General features: G+C 40.4%; 1 protein-coding gene across 1 annotated transcript in view; it reads right to left on the bottom strand.

The window, feature by feature from the left end:
* The window catches only part of ABCA1 (ATP binding cassette subfamily A member 1), a 103,348-nt gene extending 91,050 nt beyond the window's left edge, over positions 1-12,298 (bottom strand). Inside the window, exon 1 of the mRNA XM_007428637.4 lies at positions 12,054-12,298. The gene's annotated coding sequence lies outside the window, so the exon portion shown is untranslated. The remainder of the gene's footprint in view (positions 1-12,053) is intronic.
* Positions 12,299-27,430: the final 15,132 nt, after the last annotated feature.

The following is a 27,430-nucleotide window of genomic DNA, read 5'->3' as shown; positions in this document are numbered from 1 at the left end:
AGTGAATAGATAGTTATTTGCCTTAGGGCAGGGTTCCTCAACCTTAGCAACTTTAAGATGAGTGGACTTCAACTCCCAGAATTCCCCAGCCAGCATGGCTGGCTGGGGAATTCTGGGAGTTGAAGTCCACCCATCTTAAAGTTGCTGAGGTTGAGGAACCCTGCCTTAGGGGATATTAAACCATTGCACTGCACATAATGTGCTCTAGGGATATATGGAGGTTAGAGGACAACATCTTCCCTAAGAAGAAGCCTGCAGGGAGCACAGAGATACATTGCAACCTATCAGCTCTTTCCTCCTTACGTCTCAAATATGCAAACCCTTCCTCCACCCACAGAGACATATGCCCTGTTTAGCAACACTGATCAAATATCTATTCAGGGTGCTGAGAAGGGCCAAGAGATGTCTAGAGCACCGCTGGCAGAAAACTAAGGATGAGTCTGACCAAACATGGGTTAGAGCCGCTATTAAGGCCTACCTCATGGCAGTAAGGGCAGCGAAATGCCATTACTTCTCTGCTCTTATTGCATCTGCAGAGTGTTGCCCGGCGGCCCTGTTCTGGGTCACCTGGTCCCTCCTGGGTAAGGAGGGCCAACTACAGGGCCATGAAGAGGAATTTGCTGAATACCTGACAGATAAAATTGCTCAGATCCATTCCCAGTTGGAGGCTAAGAATGACACAGGTCCAGTGGAGATACCTGGGGAGTGGACTTACCTGGTTATCTGGGAATGGTTTGATCCTGTTGGATCTGAGGAAGTGGACAGGGTCCTCAGGACTTCTAGTGTAGCCACCTGTGCATTAGATCCTTGTCCTTCCTGGTTGGTTAAAGCCTCCAGGGAGGTGACACTGGGGTGGGTACTAGCAGTGGTCAATTCATCCTTGCAGGAGGGGGTGTTCCCAACACTTTTAAAGAGGCTCTGGTCTGCCCCCTCCTCAAGAAACCATCAGTGGACTCCACCCAATTTTCGCCTAGTTTCCCTTTTTGGGCAAGGATGTAGAAAAGGTAGTCGCGCAACAGCTTCAGAGGATCCTGGAGGAAATGGATTATCTGGACCCCTTTCAGTCAGGTTTCAGGCCTGGTTATGGGACAGAAACAGCATCGGTTGCAGTTTTAGATGATCTCTGGCGAGAGCGGGATGGGGGTAGTGAGTCCATCCTCCCTGTTCTTGACCTCTCGGCGGCTTTCAGTACCATTAACCATGGTATCCTTTTGGGGTCAGCTGCAGGAGCTGGGGCTGGGTGGCAGTTCTGTGCTGGTTCAGCTCTTTCCTCAAAGGCTGACATCAATCAGTGTTGATAGGGAGTGAGAGATCCAGCCCGCGGCCCCTACTTTGTGGGGTGCCTCAGGGTTCGGTGCTCTTGCCTCTCCTATTTAACATCTACATGAAACCACTGGGTAAGATCATTCAGCATTACAACATGAGATATCATCAGTATGCTGATGATACTCAACTATATATCTCCATCCCGGGTGACTTAAGTGTCTACCCTTTTGTGGTGCCTGGAGGCTGTAGGGGCCTGGATGGGGGACAACAGGCTTCAACTGAACCCTGGTAAGATGGAGTGGCTGTGGATACTGGGAGCCTCAAGATCTAGGAGCTTATCATCTTTGGTTCTAGGTGGGGTTGCGCTACCCCTGACAGACCTGGTGCGTAATCTGGGGGTCCTCCTAGACTCATGACTCCTGTTCGAAGAGCAGGTGGCAGTCGTGGCTAGGAGGGCCTTCACACAGCTTCGTGTTGTGCATCAGTTATGCCCCTTCCTGGATCAGGAGGCCTTCCACGTGATCACTCATGCCCTGGTCACCTCCCATTTGGATTACTCCAACATGCTTTACATGGGGCTACCCCTGAAGAGTATTTGGAAGCTACAGCTGCCACAAAATGCAGTGGCACAGACAATCTTGAACGCCCCTAGGGCAGCACATATAACACCTCTCTTACGTGACCTGCATTGGTTGCCAGTTTGCTTCCAGGTACAATTCAAGGTGTTGGTTATCACCTTTAAAGCCCTTCATGGCACAGGACCAGGTTATCTGAGGAGCCATCTCATCCCTATTATATCTGCCCACCCCATTCAGTCCTGCAGAAAGGGCATGTTGTGGACCCCCACCAGTCAAGGAATTTCAGCTGGTGGGGTCTAGGAAGAGGGCCTTTTCTGCTGTGGAGCAACTTGCTAGTTGAGGTGCGGGCTGCCCCCACTCTCTTGGTCTTCCGAAAAGGTGTAAAAACATGGCTATATCAGATGGCCTGGGTGCCTGATGGGGGCTCGCACTGCTGGAACTGGCTCGTGGGATGACTGATACTGCTTCCCCCATCTTCTTGATTTGTATATTGCTTTTATAGATGTCTTACTTGTGATTTAATCAGGGGGTATTTATATTTTCATTGTTTTTATTGTCTTGGTTTTTAATTGTAAGCTTCCCAGAGTCACCCCCTGGGGGAGATGGGCGGCATATTTAATAATAAATAAATAAATAAATATATATAAACAGATCAAGAGAGGAATAGGGAAAGAGGCATTAAAGAATGCCAGTTGTCACAGCGGACTTCTCTATGGCAGTATGGAAATACTGCAAATAAATAAGTAAATCTTCAGCAGATTTTCTGGGATACAAGATCAAAAGTGTCACAGGTTTGCTGAAGGAACAAGGTCTCCACCAGAATCTCCAAAGCTGATTTACATTGTCTGAGCAGACACACCCATTGTAAAGACATACAGCAACATTCACAACTGCCTGGCTCATGGTTGTACTGTATATCTACAGAAAGATTCAAGCTTCAGCCCCAAATTGTATAACTCAGGGTTATTTGGAGACCCTTCTCAGCAGTCTCCTACCTTGCCCATTGCAAAGGAAACTTCCATATCAGTCAGGACTGTTATGCTGCCTTCCTCATTATTAGAAGGGAAATTGATTGGCATTCCTCCATCCTTGCCCTTCGAAAGTTGAACCAGTTGCCTATGACCTTCTCCACTGCTCTTTCTATTCAGTATGGTGCAAGCATTTAATTATGCTCTTACTAACCAGCATGAATGATCAGAAGAAGACCGTATTCTTATCCTTTGAGCAGATAAGTCAATGATGATCTCCAAGAGACTGGCCAACTTTTGTTCAAGTACCACTGCAATTCAACAGGGAATCCTATAGTTTTGTGGTATCAATATGGCCGCTACTGTAAAAAGTTTTAATTTTCACCATTTGTAGTTTAGTTCTTAGGACAATGTACATTATGTGGTCCCTAACCATAAATGAATACGTGCCATTCTCTTAAGTCTCATATAATACTGATATTTGAGCAATATTTTTGCATTTCCTGTACTATGAATGTAAGCCCAATTACATTCATTAGAAAACAGTACCACATTTTTAAATGCCTCTCTTTCCTGTTCTGTCTTCAAACAGCACAAGGTAGGATACAAACTAGTTTCACAAGGTTTAATTAAGTATGTTAAACCAATTGCATCATTGATATTGAAGCAATGTTGCCATTTTAGGGAACTAAAAGAACTGCAAAACCACTTGTGGTCTAATAAATGAAAACTCCAATTCCCTGATAGATTATAATTTACCATCAGATACATAATTTCCCCAATTAATCCTCTAAAACTTTATCTGATTTGTGTTGGCTGCTGATTTATCAATTCAGCCTGTTACAGGCGTGAAACTTCTCTGAGTTCACGCAAGGCACCGAACCAGCTACTAGATGTAATTTTAATTTTTTATTTCTACTGCACCCCTCTCAAGCTGTTAGAAGAGAAAGCCAGAGTGGATCTAAAGAGAACTCTGAACTGTATGGTCAGCAGATGCTGACTTAAGTTTGTTTTTCCACAAGAATGTGCCTGGATACTAGCTCAAACTCATCACATCTAGAAAAGGACTCTCTCCACATATACACAGTCGCGTTATCTTTAAAATCACATTAACTTCTCTACCAGAGTCAACAACGTAAAAAAACGGTGTCCTTCACTGGATTAATTTAAGAATGATTTCCAAGCAGGCATCTGAAATAAAATGACTGGACCAATAAATAAGAAGTTTCTAAGAAGTCTCTTGCTCTTTCTAAGAGTTATCAAGAGCTCTTGCTCGCTCGCTCTCCATTACACAGACTCACATGTTTTCATCAGATGAGCAATACTTGAAAAGTGCAAAAGCAGTACACTTTTCCCTTTGTCAGTCAGACGTTGGCAAAACAGAAAAAGGAACAAAAGCATTAAGTAACACCCAAGTTTCTGATCTCTAACATACAACTTCTTTAACTTTTTAATGTCATCAAAAGATTATTTTAAAGCAATCCTTTGCATCGGCACTATTCTAAAGATAACTACATAGAGTAAGAGGAGTATTAGCACATCTCGCACGATGGCTTTATTCCTTCAGCAAAGCCTGCTAGATTAGAAGATGCCATTACATTTCCAAACACAACTTGTATCTTCTCCTTGATTTTCTAGCCAAGATTCTGCAGACACAGTAAATATTCTTGTACAATTGATTGCCAAGGTACAAGGTATATGATTTGTATAGTCAACAGAAACCATTTTGAGAATTAAGCTCAGACTGCATAGCTTCAGCATCTGGTTTCAAGTTCTGGCCATGCAAAAGCATGAGACAACAAAGGAATGCAGGAATCGACTGAGAATTCCAGGGAATGTTGTGAAAGTACACACATGCAGGAGTTCAGCAACTGCAGCAAATACATTTTCTTTCAAAACTGACCCAAATGCTAAAGCAGAACAATTTTAACAAAGCCTAAAATATTTCAAGTCAGAAGACCAAAAAATGTGATCCATGTAACAGATTTGTGTTGACTTCCACAAAGCACATAGTTATAATTTGCAATACAAGTAGTCCTCGTTTAGCGACTGCCTCATGTAGCGACCAACTCAGTTATGAAGGTGATGAAAAAGTAACTTTGCAACCAGTCCTCGCATTTACAACCTTCACAGGTCTGTAAAGCAAAGGATAGCTGAAGTAAGATCATAAGTACAGTTGCAGGTTCACTTTGCGACCGCTTCACTTAATGACTAAATTGTCAGCCCTAATTGTGGTTGCTAAATGAGAATTATCAGTAGCACCCATCTGCAGCTCCATCAAATACCAAACTGACCTGATATCACATAATTTCTGAAGATAAAGCATATTCTTACTGGCTTGGGGGTTCCAAAAGATGGATCAATGCCACTAAATTCCATAGAGATGGATACTGCTAATGAATTGAACCTCACTTAAAACATGCACCTTGGACTCTTTTAAACAGTTCCAACTTGGATGATTTCTACTTGCAGCAGAGAGATGATACTCAGGGTGAGAAAAACTTATAAACCAATTTTTGGCCATAAAAGACAGGGGTGTTCAAAAAAGGCAAACTGCGTATATTGAAATCCTCATCAAAACAATAGATTGCAATAAGTCAAAAACAGTACTTGAGGGATTTTTAATTCCACGTATTTAGCGCAAAATGGAAGAGACCTCATAAAAGCTAGAAGGCTTCACTTGTCCTGGAAAGAAATGGATACATGCAAATGGAGAATCAGATAAAAACAGAGGGCCTTGCATTGGTGACCATTATATGTTAAAATTCAGGTTAATAAAAAAGGAAAGTCTGCAAGGAAGAATGGTTTACGAAGATTCACTGAAAGTGTTTTAGCTGTTGTCAAAGCAGATATGAAATAACATGAAAAAGAAAGCTACAGCAGAGAAAAAGTAAGTTTCTAAGAATTCCAGCATATGATTTTAATGAATATGTAACTGAGATACGATTCCACTTGCAGAAACCAGGAGTAGAATTTTAAGCAAAACAAGACATAATGTGATATGTCAACCCAGCTTGAGTCATAATGTGTACAGTTTGTTTTGCTTCAATTTGTTATGGAAACCTAGCCACTACAGTTTATAAACCATGATTTCTGGCTTAATCCACAATTGGCCATTACTTATTTTTTACAGTATTTCTATACTGCTAATTCCACATGGAGTACTGACAGTTTACATATCAATAAAATACATATTTATAAAAACCATAAGTAATATACACAGATACACACACATTAAAACCATACTCGCATTATGTCAAGATTCGTTATGTTATGTGAATCATACCAACTGTGGCTTCTTCAACACACCATAGTTCCAATAAACCTGACTTAGGATGGTGTGTGAACCCTTTGGTGCAATCTTTATGATTCATTCAAGAGACAAACAAACTTTCCATTAGCACCACTGCTTTTATTAAAACTATTAGAGTTCAGTCCCAAAATTCACAGCATAGCCTTCAACTTGTGACCAGTCTTCAATCTTGTCTACCTTCTAGAGACGGTGTGAAGGAAGGCATGATGTCATATGCTACCCTAAGCATCCTGCAGTAACTGAGATGTGATGAATTATGGAATGCTAATCCTGAAAGTGAGGTGAAACCTACAGTATACAGTATGTGGATTACCTTGGGTGCCCATTATACAATTATGTCTTTGCTATAACGTACACATGCATTTCTGTGCCACTCCCAATGTACTTGGTTGTAAATAGACAACAAGTACAGGCACCTAAAAGCCATGAGAGAGATTATATGAACATTATTTCAAGAATGGTTCCAAGAACATGGAATTGCAACAGATTTTTCCAACAGCAGTTCTTGTTCAATTTCACGCTCCCTCTATGATGTGGATCAAAAAGCTTTATGGCTGACTGAGAATTTCAACCAAGTTCCATCACTGTTGTTATTGTTACTGTACTACTTGTATTGTAGAGGAGCAAGGAGATGGCCTTGAAGAAAATACGCAGCAACTGTTGGGAGAACATGAATATAGCCTAGGAAAATCGGAAGGCAAGAGAAAGATTGCCCCACCTTAACTCTCTTTAGTATAAGAGGGAGGAAAAGAGAAACTCTACCAGGCTTTCAGGATCCTGCTATTGTAGCCTATATCAATAAAATACAGTTCTAATATTTCTTGTGATGTCTGTTTCTTGGCTTGGTTTACCTTGGTGTACAATTTATAAATATGAGAAGCATTAAACAAGGAAACTTGAAATTGTCAAAGTAGAAACGAAACGTATCAAATTGGATGTTTTAGGAATAAATAAATTTAGGTAGGTTGAAATGGATCTATTTCTGACAGATGATTATATGATGTATGTGTGTAGATATATATAGATGATATAGAGGATATAGATCTGACATTCAGGGTAGGAATCCATGTGAAAGATTGTTTAACAAGAACATTGTTAAGCATGGGCTTGGCTATAATCTAATAAATGACAGGATCATATCTATCAAAATTAGTGGATATCCAGTGAACATCGATGTTATGTAAGGGCATGCACCCAGTGTAGATGCAATGGTGGAAAACGTGGAATCATATGGCAAATTGTAAGGGGTGCTAAATGCAGTGTCAAGAAACAGTATAGAACTGCTAATTGTGCTTGGAATGCAAAAGTTGAACAAATGGCTGAACCGGGTCTTATAGGATAATTTGAACTGAGTGAATACAGTCATTTAGGGCATAAGTTAATAGAATTTGCAAAGAGCATTTTGTTCCTTGTCAACGCCTGCTTCAAGGAACATAAATGCAATCTTCACACCTGAATGTCACCAGAATCACATGAACTACATAACAGGAAACAGAATATGAAAAAGTACAATCCAGTCATCCGGAATGCTTCCTGGTGCAGTTAGTGGACTAGACAATGACTTATTGATATCAAATAAAACAAGAAATTAAAGAGAACAGAGGACCCCAAGGACATACAGTCAGAATATAAGTTCAGTGTAAGAAACAGATTCAGTCGACTTAACTTACACAAAAGAGAAACCGAGGAACTACAAGAAGAGTTAAGAGAAATTGTGAAAACCAAAGCAGAAAAAAAAACACCCTAATTTCAAAGAGAAAAGATCCAAAAAGCTTGTTATGAAAGCCATCATGATACCCCAAGAAAGATAAAGAATGAAAGCCTTAGACCACAAGGATGTTTAACAACAGATTGCTAACTTTCAACATCAAGCAAGAAAGGACAAGGAACGACATTTCAATCAAGAATGTCAATAGAAAGGGAAAAACAACAAGAAAAGAAGAATAAGAGATCTCTCATTCAGTGACTCTAGTTCAAAATGACTAGAACATTCACAGCTAAGGTATGACTATATACAGTAATACCTTGGTTCACGAACGCTTCTGTTGACGAACAATTTGGTTCATGAACAGCACCGTTGGCAAAATTTTGCTTCCATTCGCAAACTCCGCATCGGGTGACAAACACGACCCGTGGCCATCTTCCCTGCTCTGACATGTGGTCGTGGCTTCCTGTAAGTGAGGGGGACTCTCCCTCCAAACAATAACTGCCTCCCCACCCGCCTTCCTGTCCTCCACGCCAGAAGTCGCCTCAAGCAAGGTTAGTGGTTCTCTCTCTTCATACTGTACTGTACTTTGTGTCATATTTTTGTGGTTTAAAAAAAAAATACATATGGTTCAGAGCGGATTAACCTTATTTACATTGAACCTTATGGGAAAATTTGATTCAGTTCACGACCAATTCGGTTCGCGACCAGAATCGTGGAACGAATTAAGTTCATGAACCGAGGTACCACTGTATATCGTGCCTTCAACTCAGTCTTGACTCCTGATGCTTGCCCAGACTAGTCCTTGCAGTTTTCTTGGCAGTATTTTGGTGGTTTTCCATCGCCATCGTCCTAGGGCTAAAAGAGAGTGACTGGCCCAAAGTCACCCAGCTGGTATCATACCTAAGGTGGGACTAGAACTCAGGTCTCCCCTCTCCTAGTCCAGATTAGACCAATAGACCAAACTTGTTTTAAGGCAGGACTACACAGATTTATTTATGGAAAAGATCCAGTTGAGACAAATGAGCTTAAGGGAAGATGAGAGACTGTACTGAAATCATTTCCAAAAAAAGATAGCAACATTTTCAGAGAAAGAATATATCCAGGAACAGATCACAGTAGAAACAATAAGCAACAGACACCTTTTGTAAGAAAGCACCACTGCAGATGAAATAGCCAACGGATTGTTTAATGTTGCAGAAGAGGCAATTAAAATGCTAACAACTCTAAGTCAACAAATTTGGGGAAAGATGGCATTGCCCAGAGAATGGAAAAGAATATGTACTTTTACAGAAGAAAAGAGAGTGCAAATGGCCAAACAACTGAATTAATTTCTTCAGGCAAGCAACATTTTCCTTAAGATCTTACAGAAAATAATAGAGCCATGCATGGACAAAGAAATAGCAGATGAACAATGGTTTCAAAAAAAGAAGAGGGACATGATATCAACTGTCATAAGATGGATAATAGAAACACAGGTAGTCCCTGGGTTAAGAACGCCCATAGTTAAGGGTTACAGACGACCTATAGTTAAGAATGGAACTTATTGTAGCCAAATTTGAGTTAAATACATAATGGTTTGAGTTGATTACATAATACTACTTATACAGTATTATATAATAATACTGTTCCAGCTTACATACAAATTCAATTTAAGGACAGACCTTGGGAACGGAACTCGTTCTTAGACTGGAGACTATTTGTAACGAGATGATGAGAGGTTTAACCTTCATTGACTAGAGCAAAGCTTTTGACAGCGTGTATCATGCCATATATTTGTATATTCAATACAATATATTCACATATGATGAATATATTAAGGTTAATAGATAAGCCAGAACTATTCTAACAAACTTTCATAATGAACAAGAAGCAGTGATAAGAAGTGAGTTTGGAAAAACAGAGTGGTTCAAAATAGGTTAAGGAGGGAGACAAGAATGGATATGAACCCCATCTGTTACATTTATACCATGAATATATTATAAGAATTGACAACTACTGTAGAACCAAAATTGACAATTAGGGACAGAAACCCTAACAACTTGAGATAAGTAGGCATCGTTAAATAGGAAGAAGAAAAAGTTTGATCCATAAAGGGGAAGATGGAAGATGATTTTGTATTCTTGGGATCAAGGATAGATAGACAGTGCACTTTAGAAGTAGGGAGATTAATTCTATGGAGGAAGGCAATGACAAACTTAGACAAGATCATGAAGGATATTTTTATGACTACAAAGATCAAAATAGTTCATGTAGTAGTAATATTATTGCCATGAAAGCTGGGCACTGACAAAGAGCAACTGAAATAAGATTGCTGGATCTGGAGATGGCTGTTAAGAGTACTATGCACTACAAGCAGTCAGTCCTGGATCAGATAAAGACCATTCTCTTGAAGTGATCATCAACAAGTAGAAACTTGCATTCTTTGGGCATGTGGGGCAAGCAGTTGCTTGATGATAAAAAGCAACCAGACTTGGCAAGGTTGTGAGAAGTAGAAAAAGGGGAAGATAACAAATGAGGAGGGAGAATGGTGTCAGAGGGTTCACAGATCTCCGTGGAGGAGCTGAAGACATTACTAGAACCAGGCTGAGTGAGTCAGTGTCCATACCATCACCAGAAGCAGAGTCCAAATGAGTGGCCTCAAACTAATATTCTTAATTTACAGTTTCACAGAAGTCATCAAAGTGACATTTTAATCCTGAATAAAAGGAGATTTCTATTAACCAAATCCATTAAAACTGCCTTACACGCATGATACCAAGCTCCAATAATTTACAGTTCAAGCATGCACGATGGCCCCAAACCGATGGGCATAAAGATCAGAAGTAATAAAATAAAACATTAAAAGCCCTTACACTTTCAGTACCCTTTCATTCTGCAAAGCTATCCTTTTGGTCTTGCTTAGTACTGACTCAGAATGGGAAGGAAACACTGAGATTCACAATATAGACTTGAGCTGAGCAACAGAGATAATAATAATAATAATAATAATAATAATAATAATAATAATAAAAAAATGAATGCCCTATGATTACCCCCATCACCCCATTATATGGCTTCTCCTGGTATCTAACTTTTCATAGAATTATTCCTTATGAGGGTAGTTTCCCCCTCGAATTAAGGGGTGCAACTCCCAGGCTGATGGCTTTTATTAAGCTGTCACACTCTAACAAGGTTACTCTCGGTCATTTCTTGCTGACTTGGAGCTGCTCTGTAAGTTTTTCCTCTTTCTGCCTTGCCTCAACAGCCCCGACTGGAGGCGTCTTCCTAGAGAGCAGCTGGAGAAAAATCCGGAGTGAACAGGCCACAGATTCCTGATCAAGAGGGCTTTGGGACTCTCCCAAAAGCTTCATGCCAGGTTGTGTTTGCAAAGACGCTATCGGATTCCTTCCCTGACCGGGGCATCTTTCACGTGGAGCGGGTATAACGCCCATGCAGAATGACTACCGCAGGGCTGGCTGGGAACGAAGGGCTCTGTAGTCCAGCAATGTAGGGGAGGAATTGAGCCTTTCTAGTTTGGCTGGGGGGGTTGCAGGAAATGATTAGGCGTGATCCTTGCAGTTCTTCAGTACGACACAGACGGTTACATCTGAATTAAATGTATGCACCCTGTTTGACTCAGAGAAAGAGAGAATGAACTCCACATTCATTGGAATACCCCGCCCGCCACGGCACCGCTTTGTCTACCTCCAAAAACAACCAGATCTCTCCCCCAAGGTGCCAACCCAGTGCCTCTTTGCTTCTGCACTGCTTTCCTCCTTTGCAAACCAGTCGCCCAGCAGCGCGGCTTATTCGGAGCTCATCTCTCCTTCCAGGGCGGCCACCCCGTTCAATTAAGCCAGCCAGCCAGCAAACCATTCCAAAGCAGGAATGTATTCGTACGTGTGCCCGGAAATCAGCCCCGTTCCAGGGATGCGAGAGTCTCTGAAGGAGAGAAAGCGCACTCCGGACACCCCCAGAAGTCTGCTTTGCTCGTCTTCCGGGCTCCTTTAGAAATCTACCGGGAAGCCAGAAGCAACGTGGGAGCCTCAGCCAAAGGAGCCTCGACGCCGGTGCAGAGTTGCGCGGGGCTGGAGCGGGAAGCAGGTCCCCCCTTTCGGAAGCGGGACCCGACCGAGAGCCGATCCCCGGGCAGGCTTCGCGGCAGCAACAGCAGCAGCCCCCTTGAAGCGTCCTCCCCGTTCGCGATCTCCCCGCAAGCTCCCCCTGCCCGCCCCCTTTACCTGCTCGCCAGTTTGATCGAGGCTCTGCCTTTCGGTCCCCCGCACAGCTGGATGCTGGTGGCGACTCCCGACAGCCTTCCGGGGGAAAGCGGGGGGCAGGCACCAGCCGCCTCAACTCTTGCGCGCTCCCCTACCCGTGACTCAAGAAAAGCAGGAGATTTTGAACCAGATGCGCCTTATATAGAACTCGCCGGCGCCGCGCAGCGAGGTTATTATCGGTCAACGCGGCTTCCTTTTGCTGCCCCGGCTGCTGCTGCTGCTCTGTTTATGTATTTCAATCACTCACTGTGAGCACGTGGAGGAGGAGCACGCCTCTTAAAAGGGCGACGCCACTGGCCTCCTGGACATCCCGCCCCCCCCCCGTACGCGGGAGAAACGCTCTTTGGTGGTCCCCCCGCGCCCTCCTGCTCTCTCTTCATTCGGAGCGCCTCTGGACGGCTCCGAGTCAACAGCCGAGCGGCTGCCCGGTGGTCTTTCCAAAATGCGCCGTCGTTCTGATTGCCTGAGTTGGACTACAAGTCCCACCACGTATCTTTCCATGCACTCTGCTTGCTGGCAGAGGGAGGAAGAGAGATGAGAACGTGCTCTGCGCTGAACAGCAATGCCACTTCCTGCATTTTACCATGGTGCGTTCTCATGAATGTTACTTTTTCTAAAGGCAGAGCTTTTCCTCCTTCCTCTCTCATTTGGGGGACCCGTTCACCCCTCTGGTAGAAAGCAACGTTTTGACTGTAGGTCACACATCCGCGTTGGGAAGATGTGAGAAAATGAGGCTGGCTCAGGTTGACACTAAACACTTGGAAAGGTCTGATAGGCTGGAAAAGAACCATGGAAATAGGATGGAGAGGTTACAACTTTTGCTGAGTCGGCTCTCCATAGCCTGGATTTTATTTGGTTCTTTCTTTCAGCAGCTGATCAGTGATCAGCACATTTTTCTTCGTTTTTCCAAACACACATACACACACCTTGATTCATTTGGAGAGATCTCAGATGGCAAGACATTTCTGTATCACTGCTGTTTCTATTCTCAGTCCTCCACAGCAGTTTGAAAGTGATTTGCAATTGTCCTCACTGCTGCTGGCCTCAAATGCAGGGAGTGTTTTGAGATCACCAGGAACTAATGCCTTCTACAGTTGACTAATTAGAGTGCAAATAGCATCGTTCAATCAAAGTCGTTTCCTGAACTGTCATGGTTTCTAGATAACAAGAACCTCTTTTCTCCTGCTTCACACAGACACACTTACACAAGGACACATACTCATTGAGTGATTGATCGATTGATTGATTATGTGCCATCAAATCATTGTTGATTCTTAGTAACCACACAGATAGATTTTCTCCGTGATGATCTGTCTCTAAGCTGGTCTTCCAGTGGTGCACCTATTGCCACTGTAACTGAGTCCATCCACCTTGCTGCAGGTCATCCTCTGTAATTTTTAGGTTACAATAATTCTTTCTAAATGAGAGTTGGTTTGGTGTAGTGGTCAAGGCACAAGGTTAGAAACTAGGAGACTGTGAGTTCTACTTCTGCCTTAAGCAAAAAGCAGTTGTTTTCTCTCAGCCCTTGGAAACAGGCAATGGCAAACCACTTCTGAAAAATCTTGCTAAAAAAAACCTGCAGGGACTGGTCCAGGCAGACACCAGGAGTCAAGTGCAAAAGAAAATCTTTCTAAAGTTACTGTTCTACAGATAAATTAGTATATACAAATTTTAAAGGCCACTGTATTTTCCCCTGTTCTGTTTTTGAAATTGATGCATTATTTTTTTCTTTGTCTTCTTCAAATTAATGTATGCAATCCTGAATTAAAAGCAGAGAGATTGACCCTCAACTAGGTAATTTAAATAAAAAAGTCTATATCACTCAGACCCTCAGTAAGTAAGTGACCCCAGGTTATAGCCAAATAATTATTATTGCAGTTTACAATATACCCAGATTCTGCTCTCCTTCTGGGCTTTCTGGTGGAGAAATGATTAGTTCATTCAAGAAATAGTCACCTCTTCCACAGAGGCATCCCTAGAAATAGATGCCTGAGGCAGAATAGACCAAACTAGCTCTTGGTCTTCCAGAAGTTCGTAAAAACTTGGCTGTTCCAGAAGACCTTTGGGATGTGAGTGTGGTAAAGCCAAGAATGCTGCCAAGAATTTTTTAATTACTTTTCTATAATCAATAGTGCATTTTAACTGTAATTATAAGACCAGACTTGTTTACTAATATACAGTATTGTATATTATTATGATGATGGCCACATCAGCTGTGGTGGCTGTTTTTGTTCACTGCTTCAAGTCTGTTGACTGAAGTGCTTTTCAAATAAACAAATAAAAGCAAATAATACTCCTTCTCCATATAATATGCATAATAGAAAAAGCATGTAAAAAAAAGTTCCCTGATGTTTCTGCTTGTGTTTTCCCTTGTGAAAAACAGCAACAGATAAATCAAATAATATTTGTTGTCCCATCGTGCTATTTAAAATAAGCTGCCTGAAGCAAGAATGTCACTCTTCTTCTTTGCCCAAATCTAGGGCCAGCTCTGATTAATGGATGGACAATGAAAGAACAAAAAAATGTTGGGAAAGCTGAAGGGTGTAAGAAAGATCGAGAACTTGAACTTTCAGTCCATTAGAAACTATTTTTAGAGATAGCTTGAAATTAGAAACAGACATGAAACATTGGTGTATTGAAGCATTCTTGTGAATACCAAATTTAGGAGACATAAGCATCCATGAAAAGCCACAATGATGTCACATGCATCATGATGTCATCATACAAATGGCATAAAACGCAACTTGTGTTCCAAATGACATAATTCAAGTCATGACATCATGATACATGATGCCACTTGCCCCCCTCCCCCCAACAGATGCTTGTGTTTGGAGGCAAATGAAAGGAAGGAGGCAAAGCAAAGAAGATTCACACTTTCCTGTTTTCCTTTTTTTAATTGCATAAACTTTGAAAGATTATTAAACAGAAATCACACAAGAACAAAGATACAAAAAGCAAAGTAAAAGATAAACAACTACCAATAAAACATAAGTAAAAACATTATGAAAAAAAATAGTAATGCTTTCTCCCCTTTCTTTCCATTTATTTCTCCAACTACTAACCGCTACCTAAGTATTTGTACTGTATTTTGAATGTTAAATGTTGGAGGTTATTGCTAGTATCTGTTAAAATAATTTCATCTATTGTTTTTGATTGGTCCCTTAACTCTTTCCCTAAAAACTATATTCCAAATGTTTGAATTTGCCTTGCTGTGTAATGTGTCATATGTAAGGGAGCCATTCCTGCTTGAATTTAGTTCGGCTTCTATTATGGATATATACTGTCTCTTTTGCCACTGCTACATGTTCTCCAATTTTGGTCTCCCAATCTTGTATTGTCGGCAAAGTTAAGGATTCACACTTCCATGGCACTTTTTACATTGGTCAGATTGTGAATTCAGATTTGGAGTCTGAATGATTTGGAGTGACCCCACCAAGTTGGGGCACATTAGTACATGCATTCCTTATTGATTCAATTCAAAGAATGTTAGAATTAGAAAGATACAACCTGATGGCAGATAAAAAAAATAATTGGAATTGAAAAACATAAAATGGAATTTGAAATTGAATTGTGTAAAAATGATGAACATGTGATTGCTAAAATGTATATACTTATGCTGAGATTTGAAACGGAAGAAGATATACTGTATAATATATATAAAATAATAATATAAAATATAATATAAATTATATATATAATATATAATATAATATAATATAATATAATATAATATAATATAATATAATATAATATAATATAATATACTGTTATAATATACAGATGGACCAATGGGAGAGAATGTGATTAAAAGGACTGACATTTATATTGTGTTACAATTTAAGAGAGAACTTTTACAAAATGAGGTACTATTGGTATATGACACTAGAGAAATTACCCAAGATGTATAAAGTACTTCTAATCAGCTTTGGAAATGTGAAAAACAAGATGGGTCATTTTACCATGCATGGCAGACTTGAAAAAAGCAAAAAAGTATGGGATACAAAAACATATAATGATGCAAAGCATTTTAAAGACTAATAGAGAAAACCAGAACTTTTTTTACTGGGACGATGGATAACCAATTAGAAAAGACCTATGGAAGATGGGTTTTGTACATGGTAACTGCAGTTAGACTATTATATACATAAATATGGAAAAATATTGAAATATCAAGAATGGAGGAATGGATTGTGAAGATGACAGAATTTGCAGAAATTGCAAAATTGACCTGTTTGATCAGGGATGAAACAACAACCTTTTAAGTAAAGACTGGAAGGCTCTTATGGACTTTTTGCTGAAATTGGAAAAAAATGAACCGGTGATTTATGGATTTGCTGATTAAAAAGGGTTGAATATGGGAAGAAGGGAATTATGATCTTTAAAAGAGGGAGGAGAGATAAGAAATTTGTAATTGCTATAAAGAAGATAGGAAGTCGCTTCTTTATATAACTTTAGTTTTTTTCTATTTGTACTATTTTTCACACTTTTCTTATCTATTTCTTTTTCTTTAATCTTATTTTATATAATTTTATGTTTATCTTTTACTACTGTGAAAATCTTTAATAAAAATTATTAAAAAATAAATATAAAAATGGGTACATTGGCCCAATGTTATGATAAAGATCAAACTATCCGCCATGTCACTGAGCTAATAATATTTTGGCTTCAGAGAATGTTTCTGAAGGTTTTTCTGTTTCCTAACACCTCCACTACAGACAGATAATTCTATATCAATCAGATCCTTTGTTGTTGCTGTTGAGGTTAATCAAATTATCTCTGCATGAGCCACTGTTCTTGTAATCAAAAGACAAGCACGCTGAGTTACAGAGATATTTTTCTTTTGGTTCTGAAACTGCTCGGTGGCATTTAAAATGAACAGTAGCATGCAAATTCAATTATTATTTTAACTGATGATGATGGCAATGATAAGGAGGAGGAAGGGAAGAAATCTACACCTCTCCAGATGTTCAGGATTCCAACTCTGTTGGTCCTAGTCAGCAAGGCCTATGTTCAGGGATGAGATCATCCAACATTTTAAGAGTAAGGGAAGACTCAGATTCTCCATCCTTGGTCTAAAAATTAACCTCACCATTGTAGGAGTGATCTGCGCATACAATTTTAATACAAATAAATATGCTGCATCTATCAAAAGTTTGTTCTGTTTGTTCTCACTGAATTTGTGAGTAATTGGAAAATCTGCCTCTTTAATATATTGGAACTTGGATTAGATTCTTTAACACTTAACCACCGGCACAAGAGATTTCATTGAAAAAGTTCGTGATCATGAGCTGGGCTTCATTGCACGAGAGACCTTGAGATTACTGAACAAAAGAGACACATAACTTAGCTATCGCTTCTGCCTGATTGCCTTCTCAAGGTACTTTTAAGACGGAACCCCCCCCCCCTAATTGCAAACACCTCTGTGATTAGGTTGTAGTCAGGTCATGCATTCATGATATCCAGTACAGCAGTATGAAACAATGAAGAACTACAAGATTTCTGCCTAATGGTTTCCTTGTAATTGGACTGGTTATTCTTACATAATAAAAAGCCTGTTCTGTACCATCTTTAATAATAAACTTAGAGAGTTTCAAGTTACTATGTACTGTAAGAACCACGTTTGAAATTAATGAAATGCCACAAAGTCTATTCATGTTTGCACGAGCCAAAATTTGAATAAGAACAATATTGATCTGGATTGTTCAGCATGTAAATAACCAAGAGGATGTGTGTATGTGTAGATGTGCCTGAAATTATTAATTTACAAGCATTATTTCCATCTGTGTGGAATAAACAAGTTCTAGCTGTCTATTGAAAGATGGCCAGTAATGAAGCTTCCTTTGATAAGGTATTCGACTGACTTGGTGAGTCAGTGTGGACTCCAGCTGGAGAAGTCCCTGTGGTTTTCTTGGCAAAGTTTTTCAGAAATGGTTTGCCATTGCCTCCTTCTTTCTATGGCTGAGAGAGAGGGACTGGCCGACGGTCACCAGCTGGCTTCGTGCCTCAGGCAGGACTAGAACTCAGGGTCTCCAGCCTGATGACTTAACCACTACACCAAACTGACTCTGTCAACTTAGTGCCACCCCAAGAGATCCCTGAGCTAATGCCAAAACATGCAGACCAGGGCCTTAGGGCCAAATAGGAAATATATTAAACAAGATGAAGAGATTGTTTTCCTTTCAACGAACTCAACAGAACTTCAGACAGTAGAAGCAAGTTATCGCATGCAGAATTGATGCAGGCATTCAGTGGACACAGGCAGGCCTCCTCTCGTTCTTGTTATCTCCACAGAGACAGTGGATTAAAAACGCACTCCACGGAAAATGGAAAGCCAACGTTTACTAGAGTAAGGACAATAAGTACATCTATTAGCAGCTGGAAACCCCTTATGGATTTTTGCTGAAAAAAGAAAAAAAATGAACTTGTGATTTATGGGTTTGATGATTAGAAAGGGTAGACTATGGAAAGAAGGAAATTATGTTGTAACCTTAGAGAGAGACAGTAAAATATAAATGTACTTGTAACTGCTGTTAAGAAGACCAGAAGCTCCTTTTTACAGTATAACTTCTCCTTTTCCCTTCCCTTCCCTTCCCTTCCCTTCCCTTCCCTTCCCTTCCCTTTCCTTTCCTTTCCTTTCCTTTCCTTTCCTTTCCTTTCCTTTCCTTTCCTTTCCTTTCCTTCCCTTCCCTTCCCTTCCCTTCCCTTCCCTTCCCTTCCCTTCCTTCCTTCCCTTCCCTTCCCTTCCTTTCCTTTCCTTTCCTTTCCTTCCCTTTCCTTCCCTTCCCTTCCCTTCCCTTCTTTCTTTCTTTCTTTCTTTCTTTCTTTCTTTCTCTTTCTTTCTTTCTTTCTTTCTTTCTTTCTTTCTTTCTTTCTTTCTTTCTTTCTTTCTTTCTTTCTTTCCACTTTTTCCCCCACTTACATATAACTTTTCTTTCCTTACTTTTTTCTTTCAAAATGTCTGTGGTTTTTATTCTTTTAAAAATTGCTTTAATAAAAATTATACATGCAAAAAGGAAAGCCAAACATTAAGGAAGGGGGCGGAGAGAGGAGAGGAAAGTCAGTGCAAGCCCCTCCATTTTTATTTATTCATCTCTATACTCAGGAGCTCCTCTGCCCACTTTCTGAATTCAAAGACGTAGGAGTTTCTTCACAAAGAGTTTGTGCTGCTTCTTCACACCGAGCTGCAGGGTCTGAGGCTTCCAGCACCATCTTGCCTAGCAACCTTCAGAGAAAAACGGAGCTTGCAAGAAAAATAAATGGAAGAGGCCTTGGACACATTCCCCCAGGGTGATCTGGAGCAAGTTTAGGCTGCAGCGCTCTGTCCTTAAATCAGAGGGAAGTTTGTGGGATTTAATTGGCCTAATTTTGCAGGATTGTAGCCTCGGGACTTCAGGTTCAGAAAGGAGCCTGCGAGTCTTCACTGGGCTTGCTCTGTTCTGCTGTTGCTCCCTTTGATTGCTCTCTCCTAGGTTGCCATGGTGACTGTTTAGCAGCAGTGCTCCAGATTCACAAGGCCACCCAAAGCTTTGGACAGATCAGAGTGGCACACAGCTTGCATGTTTTCACGGGCAGGAAGGGCGGTCATTGTTTCCCCTCCTCAAAAAGCTGCCTGATTCCTGAAATGCCCACCGACCACTCATTCTCTGCTCTGCATCTCGAGACGAACTCTAGGCAGTAGATCTTTGAACCCCAACATCAAGCCTCACAGGGAGACTTTTCTGCTTCTTCTCCAAGCAGGTCTGTCCGCAGGGTGTGGTCAAAAGGGTCAAGATGGCGGCTACGACAGTGCCATTGAAGCTCTGCTGTTTTTTATGTAACTTCCAATTGCACCATCGTGACTACCATCTTGACTTTTTTGACCACACCCTGCGGACACCCATCTCCTAGCCCATGCATTTAAATCTAGATCACCCAATGATGCACTCCAGAAAACTCAAATGCTTGCATGCTCATTTTTAGTGGGCACTTGGCAGGCAATTTGGTTACCTATTGTCATATAATTTGCCCTCACCTGTGTGTGTGTGTGTGTGTGTGTGTGATGCATGTGTGTTTTAATGCCTTACTTTTGCTGGATCGGTTTCAGGGTCACCTAGACCTGGCATCTTTCATCTCCTCACCTAGAGCTGATATCTTTCAATTATATGTTTGATTTTCTTTTAAAACGTTAATAGGCTTTTGCTACTTAACCACAGCATTTTCACCCACAGAAATTAGATGAAACATTTCTCTCTGGTGAATCCTATGTCAGAGAAAATGAATAAATAATCTTGTATTTCAGTGTCCCATGGATGTCTGAAGTAGCTTTCTGGTCCCCCTGCACGACTACGGGCCTCTAACCATTTTGGAAGGGCAGGACTGCATGACATCGTCCTCCACCCACCCCCATCCCACCCAGGGTACCTTCTGCCCAACTTTTCCTTGCATTTCATTGAAGGTAAATGGCTCCACTCAAATTGGCTACTCTACTCTGTGCCAGGAATGTCCCCTTCCCTCTGGTCACTGGTTACTATTTCTTAGGACTTTTTTTTCCCCAGATTCATCAGTGGAGTGGTGAAAGGCTGGGTTTTCTTCTTACAACTTTGCTGATGGGCCAGTGAGATGATGGGCCTGCCTGCCTGCCTGCCTGCTCTTTTTTTAGTGAATATGCTAGACTTAAATCTGGGATTTCGTAATCACAAAACATGATCTTTCATCACTGAGCTATGGCTCCCACATAAGTGGAGGGCAATAAAAGGAGAAGGTCAAAACCTCATTAGAACTAATAAAAATCTGAGAATCCCAATTGAGCCATTTTTGAGTACTCTAGGAGTTTCCTTCAGCTGAATCAATGGGGATGAGGAGGCAGAGGCAAAGTAAGGTATAATGGGAAAAGAAAATTTGAAATTCTGCTGTTTGTTCAGGCATGCAGGAGAAGTTTCCATCAACTCTGTGTCTGTTTTAAAAATGGCAATCTTACCCAGATCCACAGAGACATCAACATCTGTCACGGGGCCATGTTACCCCATCATCTCCTTTGTCCTTCTCCTCTTCCCCTACCCTTTTAAAAGATCTCCAAAGTGGGCCCTACGCAGGAGATATTTGAAATGAACAATTTGTCTCGGAACTCTGTGTCTTCTGCAACTGTAAGGAGTAAGAGGTAACAAATATTGGCCAGGTCACCATGAACAAAGCCTCCATAAAGAAAACCCCACCTGCAGCACAGACATAGATAATTCAGTGAGACAAAATACAGTGGCCATCCTTTAAGATTAAGCAAGGTGAGGATACAGTTATGAAGTAATGGAAGCCTGCAGATTAGCTCTGCCTTCCTTGATGAGTGTTGTTTCTGATTTCGGCTTTTGGCTATCATGATTCTGCCTTTTAATATTCACATTCATTGAGAGTAGCAGAGTAGACTGAAACTGAAGCAATAGTAGCTGATCAGGGCAGGGCAGTTGAAAGGAAAATAGTGTCAAGGCAACACTGCTAAACATTGGACCAGGCCCCATAACACACCAGTGTTCCAGGCACAATATTGCTTTCCAGAAAGAATTTGGACTATCAAGGGACTATCTGGAGAAATGGATTTCATGAGGCATTTAGGAGCAGAAATCTTAGAAACTAAACAGAAACCAAGACAGACACCGGACACAGAGTTATGAAGATAGGATTATCACTCTATTGAACATTATCAAGAGCATCTAAGTGAGAATAAGCACATGGGAAAAGCAATTGTTTAAAAATGTACTAAATGAATAAATAAGCTTTTTAATAGCAGTGATTTTGCCATTGAATCACACAGGTATTTGTCAACTGATACAGTCATCTAGATTGCACAGCAAATCCTAGCTTGAACCACCATTTTTAACAGGGTTGAAAGTGGGATGATGTCACCCAACTGTATTGCTCCCTGTCTTCTAATTCCAAGGTAGATCTGGGGAGTCCTCCTTGACCCCAGCTGTCACTGGAGTCTCAGGTGGCAGCTGTGGCAAGGAATGTACTGGCTTGAGTGCCAACTGTGACTCCTCCTCAGATGGTTGGACTTAGTGACAGTTAATCACACCTTATTTGCAATCTGCCTTGACTACTGCAATTGCACTTTACATCCTTGTGTTCAGAAATTGTAATAGGTACAAAATGTGGTAGCCTGGCTTCAGACCAGTGCAAGATATAGCAAACGTATGGTGCCTATTCTGAAAGATCTGCTGTGGTCACCAATTGCCAGATGCTGATATTATATTTTAAAGTCCTAAATAGCTTACAGCCTGATTATCTGTGGGACAGTCTCTCCCAGTATGAAACTGCCCAGTTACTTAGACCAGTTAGAAAGGTTCTTCTGCAGCTGGGTATATAGGAAATGGCCTTCTCCTGCATGACCCCCAAGTTATATGGCTCTCCCAATATTTAGGAATATGGTAAGATACAGTACGTCTCTTTTGTCAAGCTTTTAATTGTTAATTATTTTAATGACTGATTTTAATTTTAGTTCTGATTTTATTTTGTGTTATACTTTAGGTATTTGCTGTTGTTGTAAGCTGCCTTGAGCGTGAGGATAAACAGGAAGGGGGATATAAATTTAATAATAAATTAAAATATTGCAAAATAATTAAGCAGTTTGAGAAGAGCATCATTTCCTGTTGTGAACACACCTGCTTATCTATGGGGCAGGGATCCCACTCTACAAGTGACTTTTGCTCAGTGCTTGCATTTCAGAGCTCCTGTATTGCCCTTTTAAAAAAGATGGCATTCAAATCTTTTACAGGCAAGAACTGTACTGGGAAATGTAGCCCTTCAATGTTTTTGAATACTTTTTTTTTTCTTTCTGAAAGTGACTTCATCTGTTTATGAACTGCAGCTCCTTTATCCTAACATGCAAGCTATTGTCTTTTGCAGAGAAAGAAATCGTTTATATGAAGCTGTCTTTCAGAAATGACTAGCTGGAAATGACCTGGGCCAGTTGCCAAGAACAAATATTGTGTGCTTACGCGGCATTTGGAAGTGAATACCAATAGATTTCTTGCAGGAGGTGAATGCCAATATATTTTTTACAATGCAACAACTGCTTGAAACAGTAACTCAAATGGAGGAATTAAATCACCAGGCTTTTAATATCTTAAATTTGCATTTCTTATTCATCCTACATGGTTATAACAAATTAGCAAAACTGAATAGAACTCATCTTACCAGCTTTCCACAGACTGGGACTCTCCATCTTTGTGCTTTCCACTTATACTGGATGCCCAAAGACCGCAGGCAATTTTAGTCATCGGTTCAACACAAACGTAGAGCGCTAAGTTAGGGAAACGTGTTGCAAATACACAGCCATAGCTATGCAAAAAGTTGGGAAAGTAATGCAATACCTACAGTGGAAGATGGTATTATAAAATTAACTAACTTGCAGAAATGGCGAAGCTGACCAGTCTGGTCAGAGAAAAAACGTCATCTTTTTTGAAAGTCTGGAAACCGTAGGTGGATTTTTTGTTGAAAGAAGAAAAGATCAAATTAATGATTTTAGGATTTGGTGATTAAAAAGGGATGAAGAGGATGGGGAAAAGATTAAGATGATTACTTGATAGGAAGAAGGGTGGAAGGCATAATTGTATGTTTCCTTTTTTTCCCCCATTCCCTTCTTAAATCTCTTTTTCCTACTTTGGTTTGGTTTGGTTTCTATACTTTTACTGTATTGAATATATACATGTATGTATGTATGTATGTATGTATGTATGTATGTATGTATGTATATGTATTATATAGGCAGATACACAGCCAAAGCCACACTCACCCTCCTTTTTGCATGGCCCTGTGATTAGCACAATAGTGCCTTAGCATTTTACTTATAGCAATAAGCAGAACTGAAGGAGAAGGGAACTATTAACATATACTAGTTCTCCTATTCAAATAGGCGAAGGTAACTCTTCAAGTATACTAGTCTCAAACTGTATAGAGCTTTAAAAAGGTTGAAAATATCATCATGGTCAGACAGCCAGTATGGTATAGTGGTGAAGGTCTTTGACTGGGATGAGGGAGACCCAGACTGAAGCCCACTCTCAACCATTGAAGTTCATCAGGTGACTTTGAGCAAGTCCATCTTTCTTAGCCCTCTATCTCATAGTGTTATTGTGGGAAAAATTGGAGGAAGGATACCCTGCCAAGGAGTTCAAGCCAAATATCCTGTTTTGAACTCCTTGAGGAAAGGTGAAATATAAAGCCAATAAATTAATAAATAAAATTGGAGCCAGTTTGGTTGCTTTATAATTGCTGAGATAACATACCTCGTCCCAGCCAACTGCTTCATTATAAGCCAATTTTAATTTCAGAATGTTCTCCAATTCATGTTCATGTGTAATGCAATGTATGCTTGACAGAAGGCAGCCACATTAATCTCTTGTAGTAAAAAGGACATCTGTGAACCTCTTAACATCAATGAATTTATTAGCATTTAAGGTACCAGAAAGCTGTTTGATATTTTTTCCTAAGTAAAGAGACTTCTACTTTTTTATAGATTATTGTAATTTCTGTAAGAGGGGGCATGAATGGTGCATGCCAGAGAAATAACTCGTGCCTTGAAACATTGGGATAGATCTAACAGTAGATCTGATCCTTCACAGAAATGTAGTCCTATACAGAATGAGCTGAGCACCAGCTCTGCCATCAAAAGAATTTCACTTTATGACTGCTTCAGGTTGTAACATTTGCTTGCTGACGTTCACCATATTTTTGAATATTCATTGTAGCATAACAGGCCTACACTCCACCCATTCTTGCATCAGCAGAAAATGATATTAGCATGAAATCTGTCAGTCCCCATTGCCAATCTCAATTCCAATTCTGTATCCAGTCACTGCCAATTTCCCTCCAAGATTATGGGTGACAAAGCCTAACAGAATTTATATACCTTGAGGCTGCCCTTGGATGTGCTGGAATAAGGAAGAAAACCCTCTTGGTAGAGCTAATTTCAGCCTGACTAACTTGTGGAGATGAAGGCAACATCATGGGGACATAACAGAAACAAGATATTGCCAAAGCATATTAGTGCTGAAGTTAGGTGCAAATGAGGATATAGACATAAGCTTTACTGCAACACATAACTGTTACAGAGAATATCACTAAAACCCAAGTCTGAAAACATCACCTTCTGCAATACTATTCATCTCATGCATTAAGATCAGCTGGAGAGGACCTGTTCATGGTCTCACCGGGGAGTTTGACTCAGGAGTAGCTTCTCAGTGGCAATCTTCCAGCTTTGGAACTATGTCGACTCCCCAGTTGTTTCTACCTGTCCAATCCAGCTAGTTAGGATGGGCATGCTTTGGGTCCTGTTGGTCAAAGAATGCCAGTTGGTGGGGCCTAGAAAACATGCCTTTTCTGCCATAGCACCCACCTTGTGGAACATTCTCCCTCCAGAGATCAGGATGGTCCTGACCCTAATAGCCTTTTGTAAGGCCCTAAAGACCTAGTCTTTAAGGACAGGAAGGCCTGACGTGACATGGTTCATGGGGTCACGAAGAGTTGGACATGACTTAATGACTGAACAACAACAAAAGACCTGGTTCTGTGACTGGGCCTGCGGCCCCGAGTGTGTGCAGGGACCCATTTCTTGGTTGAATTAATGAATTAATGATCTGGGTTATGATATTTCTCAACTGCTTTGTATTTTAATTTTTGTAATGCTTATAATTGTTTTTATTTTATTTTAATTCGGTTTGCCACCCAGAGTCACTTGTTGAGATGGGCAGCTGTATAATTTGAATGTATGTATGTATGTATGTATGTATGTATGTATATGCGTGTGTATACACACACACACACACACGCACACCCTATGAGGCTGACCAGGTCAGAAAGCCAGCTCCCCAGGAAGACTAGAACTAGAACTCTTGCCCTGTTATCTGGGATCAATTTGAACCTGTTGGACTTGAGGTGAGCTCGGTCACCTGCTCTTTAGATCCATGCCTCTCCTTGCTAACTAAAGCCACCCAAGGGATGTTGCATGGGTGGGTTCTGGTGGTGGTGAATTCCTTCTTGAGTGAGGGGGTTGCTATGATGTCACTCCTTTAAAACATTAAAACCAGCAAAACCAAGGGGTTGCAAACATATGCCTAAACTGTAGACATCCACTTATTAAGATGTGTATAACTTGGAGTCAAAAACAACAACCCAGAGACCCTCCAGTAACTTTACATTTATTCTTTGATCAGAGTAATTATTGAGAGAGTTGTACACCATCTGTAAAATATTTTATATCAGTTCTCTCTCAAACCATAGTTTGGGGTAAATTTTATAGATTTCTCCCCACAATTCTTCCCATTGTTGTATTGGGATTGTTTCTTTGAAGTTTTGCATCCAATTTATCACTGATGTTTTTATTTGTATCTATCATATCTAAGTAGAAGTTTATATATACAGGTAATCCTTGTTTAGCGACTGGCTCATTTAGCAACCGTTTGGAGTTATGACGGTGATGAAAAAGTAATTTATGACCTTTGCAGGTCTGTAAAGCAAAGGAAAGCTGAAGGAAAATCATAAGCACAGTCACAGTTTCACTTAGCGACTGCTTCACTTAACAACTGAGTTGCTGGTCCCAAGTGTGCTTGCTAAATGAGGACTACTTATACAGCTTAATAGGTGGTCTTGACTCTGTATAAACATTTTAAATTGTGACATTTTTCTTAATGTCCCTCCCTCATTTCTGAGGTCAGATTTATTCTTCCAGCAATTTGTAGGTACATCAGCCATGGTATGTTCCTGCCTTCACTAAGTAGTTCTTGCTCTGTCTTTAATCTATTTGTGGGTCCTGAGTGGACCATGTGTGCATATGTAATTACACTCTTCTTACTGTAGGTATCTCAAAAATGAAAACATTAGGTTAGGATCAATTTCAATTATCCTATTGCATTTGAATGTATGCAATGAATGAATGTAATACCCAAGATAAATTATCTGTTTCACATGGTACCAATTTCAATTTCAGAAAATAACATTACAAGAATGACAAGGAATTGTTAGCAAATTCATATGGAGCAGAAAAAAACCTAGAATCAAGCTCAAAATATTACAAGACTCAAAAGGCAATGGTGGCTTTGCTTTCCAAACTTTATATTACAGAGCAAGCTGCTTGTCATGGTGAACAGAATGGATTAAATCCCCGAGCAGTAGTATGTCAATATTGGAAGGAGCTGACCCAGCTAATGAGCCCCATAGATATTTATGGTACAGGGACACAAAAGAGAATAAAACCTAAAAGAATACATTATAAGACAAAGCTGATAAAAGTATGGAATTCCACAAGGAAAATAGTAAGTCCAACAATTTTACCATTAGATTACAAATATCTTATCAATCAACATTTGTAATGGGTT

The sequence above is a fragment of the Python bivittatus genome, unplaced genomic scaffold (genome assembly GCF_059951505.1).
Source record: "Python bivittatus isolate LINGU-HERP-01145 unplaced genomic scaffold, Pbiv_v1 ctg000850_np1212, whole genome shotgun sequence".
Taxonomy (NCBI): domain Eukaryota; kingdom Metazoa; phylum Chordata; class Lepidosauria; order Squamata; family Pythonidae; genus Python; species Python bivittatus.
This window is presented reverse-complemented; position numbering and strand designations above follow the sequence as displayed.